The 5,335-nt window shown below is 42.6% G+C and overlaps 1 pseudogene; it reads left to right on the top strand.

Moving 5' to 3' along the window:
• Positions 1-2,720: 2,720 nt before the first annotated feature.
• LOC102493771 (heterogeneous nuclear ribonucleoproteins A2/B1 pseudogene) lies at positions 2,721-3,710 on the top strand (annotated as a pseudogene).
• The last annotated feature ends 1,625 nt before the right edge of the window (positions 3,711-5,335 follow it).

Here is a 5,335-nt window from a genome sequence, read left to right as displayed (position 1 = left end):
GAGGTCAACTTGTACTTACTCTGGGAGTGTCACTTTATCCAGTCTGTGTAGCAGACACTTTCCATCCTGTATTTGTTATCATTGGACTAAATTTTTTTGGGGGGGGAGAGGTTTTGGCTGTAGGGCGAGTGAACTCGCCAGAAAGACAGAGAGAAACAGAGAGATAGAAAGCGAGAAATCACCCCCCAAGACAGATGGCCACACCACAATCCCTTCTCCTCCATTCTTCTCTCGGGATCTTGGGCATGCATTCACAAGTGCCCGGCATGAGTTTAAGCCACCGGGTCGGGGACTCAAACCGTGGTCGACTACATGGAGTCCAGTGACATAGCCATTACACTAACTGCTGATCCCTGGACTACATTTTTTTTTTTTGGAGAGATTTTCACTGTAGGGCATGTGCACTTGCCAGACAGACAGAGAGAGACATAGAGACAGAAAGCGAGAAATCACCCCCCAGGGGAGATGGTCACGCCACAATCCCTTCTCCTCCATTCTCCTCTCGGGATCTTGGGCACGCACGCACACGCACCCGGCGTGAGTTTTAAGCCACCGGGTCCGGGACACAAACCGCGGTCAACTACGTGAGAGTCCAGCGACATAGCCATTACACTAACTGCTGGTTCCCCCTGGACTACATTTTTGAGAATAGTTTTATAATTCATTTCTTTGGTTTGATCCCAAGTAAGTAAAGGTCAGAATTGAACTTAATTTCCATCTCTACCCTAAAAACACGAAGACTATAACCTATTTGATAATGCTGAAATGGGACAATGAGGATGCAGCCCAGAGGAAGCAGATGCTACAGTGGCATCTGACAAGCAGATCTGACAAGATAAAAGGTACAGGAAAATGGACAGTGAGGGACAGGGTAACGGAAGGCTCTTGGATTTGATTGACAAGCTGACTTATGAGGATGTTGCAATGCCACTGAACGAGCTTCCTGAATCTGAACAAGACAAAGGTGGCACCACAGAATCTGCTGAAGAACAAGAAATGACGTGGACAGACCTGGACTCCATGAGACACTCCCCTCATCGGACACTGAAGTTTGGCTCTTTTTTGTGGAAAAATTTTAAAACAAAACACAAACATATATACAAAATGTTTTCTTTCAGTCTCCTACTTCAGATATTTGAGAGATAGATCAACACTCCAAAACGTACACCCACTTAGCTTGAGACAGCCAAGGAAAATGTAAAAATATTTGCCAGACTGAGAATCTCAGATTTCTCAGGAATGCAGAGCATTTGACTATTTGAACCTGTATTCAGTAGCTTGCATTTGAACATGATCAGTTAAAAGTTTGTGTTGAACTTCAATTTTACTTTACTCTCAAAGTTTAACACTTCCCAGCTACTTACTTATCTGTGTCCCGTGACAGGTAGTTAAAGATGTGAGAGGGGAAAGCAAAGCAAGTGGACACATGGCAGGGAGAAGTATTAAATTCTCTTCTCAACCTCCCGCCCCACCACCACCACCACCACCACCACCACCCCGACACACTGGGAGGCATTCTGACTGGATTTAGCTTGCAGGTGTCATGAATATATAGCTATCCCATTCACTGCTTACTGGAATTTCTACCATTCTCCATCATATGGGGTTTTGGAGGGGGCTTCTGGGGTTTTTATTGTTTGTTTTTTGTTTGTTTGTTTGTTTTATTTAGTTTTGCTATAGGATGCATGCACTCACCAGAGAGAGAGAGAGAACTCGTCACCCAGAGGGGATAACCACACTGCAATCCCTTCTCCTCCATTCTCCTCTCAGGATTCTGGGCATGCACATATACATACACACAGTATAATTTTTTTTTCAAACCACCAGGACTCAAATCACGCAGTCAGCCATGTGGGACCCAACTGCTTTAACCTCCACACTACCTACTGGCCCCTTTCCTATAGTATTTGTAAACTTTAGATAAAAGTACAGACTTGGGGTCAGCAGGTGCCTCAGTGGTAGAGGGCATTGGACTCCCACATGGCCAACCGCAGTTCGAGTCTCAGATCTGATGGCTTGCTTTCTCACTCTCCCCTCCCCATCCCTCTGTCCCTCTGTGGTCAAAATTAAAAGAGAAAGGAAAGAAGGAAGGGAGGGAGGAAGGGATGGAAAGAAAAGAAAGAGGAAGAAGAGAAAGAAAGAAAGAATCTTTTAAAAAATGTTTAAATAAGTACAGACTAAAAAGTTATCTGATAGTTACTATTACTCATCCTACAATTTCCTTTGGTGCCTCTGGGAAAGGATCTTTGCCTAAGTGGACCACTAGTTTTATCCAATAACAGCATTTCTTATTTCCTGAAAGCTTTTTCAACTAAACACCATGTCAGTATTTAGTTTTACGTTTACATAAGAACTTGTATTTGGGGGAGATATTTACTGAACTTGAGCTATAAAAAAATTACTTTCAGGAATAAGACTGACTACTGAAGATTTTTCTGCTGAGACTTCACCCTCCAGACCCCAATCTAGAAAGTGGTAGGGTCCCCTCTGAATCATTCTTTCTGTCTCTCTCCATCTCTCTCTCTCTAAGTTTTTTCAGTTTTCTACATTTGAGTAGCAGCAATGCCAGGCCCAGTGTGGAGGTCCTCCTGGTGGCATTGTTTCTTCAACAGTGGTATTTCTCACTACAGCACCAGGACGAGTCTAGCTTGTGTTTGTCTGCGAGATCTCTCTCATCTCACTCAAGTGACAGAAATTGGGCTGATATGACTGGGCCTGCGATGGAGAAAACTTTAGAAATGGTTCCTTTGGAGAGGCATGAAAGAGAAAAGGAACTGTTCCATAAACTATTCATTGGTGGCTTAAGCTTTGAAACCTCAGAAGAAAGTTTGAGGAACTACTGCGAGCAATGGCAAAAGCTTACAGGCCATGCAGTAATGAGGGATCCTACAAGCAAAAGATCAAGAGGATTTGGTTTTGTGACTTTTCTCATCCATGGCTGAGGTTGATGCTGCCATGGCTGCAGACCTCATTCAACTGATGAGTCATTGAGCTCAAACATGCTGGGCAAGAGAGGAGTCTGGAAAACCAGGGACTTGTGTACCTGTGAAGAAGCTGTCTGTTGGTGGAATTAAAGAAGATACTGAGGAACATCACCTTAGAGATTATTTTGAGGAATATGGAAAATTTGATACCATTGAGATAATTACTGATAGGCAATCTGGGAAGAAAAGAAGGTTTGGCTTTGTTACTTTTGATGACCATGATCCTGTGGGTAATATCATTTTATGAAATACCATACTATCAATGGACATAACTCAGAAGTAAGGAAGGCTTTGTCTAGACAATAAATGCAGGAAGTCCAAAGATCTAAGACTGGGAGAGGAGGCAATTCCGGTTTTGGAGATTCACGTGGTGGTGGAGGACATTTTGGACCAGTACCAGGAAGTAATTTTAGAGGAGGACCTGATGGATATAGAAGTGGACGAGGATTTGGGGATGGCTGTAATGGGTATGGAGGTGGACTTGGAGGTGGCAATTTTGGAGGTAGCCCTGGTTATGGAGGAGGAAGGGGAAGATACGAGAGTGGACGACCTGGATATGTCAACTAGGGTGGAGGCTATGGAGGTGGTTATGACAATTATGGAAGTGGAAATTACAATTTTGGAAACTATAAGCAGTAACCTTCTAACTATGGTCCAATGAAGAGTGGAAACTTTGGTGGTAGCAGGAACATGGAAGAAACTATGGTCCAGGAAGAAGAGGAGTAAGTGGGAGTTATGGTGGGAGGAGGTGATATTGAGCTTCTTCCTCTTTACCATACCTTCACTATATAAATAGGAGAGGATGAGAGCCCAGAGATAATGGAATAGCTTCAGGTTATCGAAATTAACAATGTTAAGGAAACTCTTATCTCAGTCCTGCATTAATATGCAATAATATGGCAGAAGACACCAGAGCAGATGCAGAGAACCATTTTGTGAATGGACTGTATTATTTAATAACATTATCTTACTGAAAGATTGTTCCTTTTTTAAAAAAATGCCTTCGAGACAGTTTCTTAGTTTTTTAATTGTTATTTCTTTCTAGTGATCTTTGTGGGAGTGTAGAAGCATTCCTTCTTTGATAATGTTAAATTTGTAAGTTTCAGGTGACATGTGAAAACTATCTTAAGATTTTTCTCAGTTTTGAAAAGCTATTTAGCCAAGATCACAGTATAATAAGACATTTTTCCTTTAACAACTTAAGTGGGTATGTAGAGTTAAGAAGCTGTTGTACATTTATGATTTAATAAAATAATTCTAAAGGGAAATTTTTTTCTTCTTTTAATTTTTTAAGGTGAAGTATTTTCTTGGCTCTCAGACCCTCGTTTATCCTGCTAATTCTTGCCTTCTCCCCTCCCCTGCCCCATTTAGGAGAGGCAAAAACTCAGGCCTTCTGAGATGCTTACTGAACTTGAGCTGTGAAAAATCACTTTCACGGGCCTTCGCTGGCGGCGCGGAGGGAGCCAGGAAAGGACGGTAGTCTCTGCCCAGCTCCCCGAGGTGCGCTCCCTGGTCGGACGCTGCTGGTTCTGGCGTCGCCCCAGCGCTTTGCCGCGGGCTCTTCTGCTTTTGTTCCGGGCGTTTCTGCCCTGCGGGATTGCTGCTCGTCGCGGGTGCCTGTGCCCCGGGTGGGGAAGCCGCCTGGAGGAGCCGCTCTCCCCTCCGCGGGCACAGGCGAGATATGAAGAGATTTCCTGGAAGTGGAATATAAGTTTTCATAACCACATTTGCATTGAGCTGCAGTTATGTTTGGGAGAGTGACTTTTCTACAACTGATTTTTGCTAGCATCCTTGGAATTGCTGGAGGAATATATATTTATCAACCAATATTCGAACAGTATGCCAGAGATCAGAAGGCATTACAAGAAAAATCGAAATTGGCACAAGAGAAAGAAGAAAAGTTAATAAATACTACAATAATCAGTACTCCCTAACTTGTAGTTTTGCTTTCATGGTTTCAGGTACCTGTAGGCAACCACAGTTCAAAAATATTATTGATAAATGGAAAATTTTAGAAGTAAACAGTTCATAAGTTTTCAGTTGCACATCATTTGAGTAGTGTGATGAAATCTGTGCTGTCCCGTTCTTTTGTTCCTAGAGCACGAATCATTCTTTTCTCTAGTGTCTCCTACTATATATGCTCCCTGCCCATTAGTTACTCAGTACCTGTTTCAGTTACCAGATCAGCTGTCATAGTATTGTAATGCTTGTGTTCAAGTAACCCTTATTTTACTTAATAATGGCCCGAAAGCGCAAGAATAGTGATATTGGCGATTCATATATGCCAAAGAGAACCCATAAGGTGCTTCCTATGAGTGAAAAGGTGAAAATTCTTGACTTAATAAAAAAAA

This window comes from Tupaia chinensis, unplaced genomic scaffold, assembly GCF_000334495.1.
Source record: "Tupaia chinensis unplaced genomic scaffold, TupChi_1.0 Scaffold141943_1, whole genome shotgun sequence".
NCBI classification, from domain to species: domain Eukaryota; kingdom Metazoa; phylum Chordata; class Mammalia; order Scandentia; family Tupaiidae; genus Tupaia; species Tupaia belangeri.
Note: the sequence above shows the minus strand (reverse complement) of the source record. Positions and strands in the feature narration are given on the sequence as shown.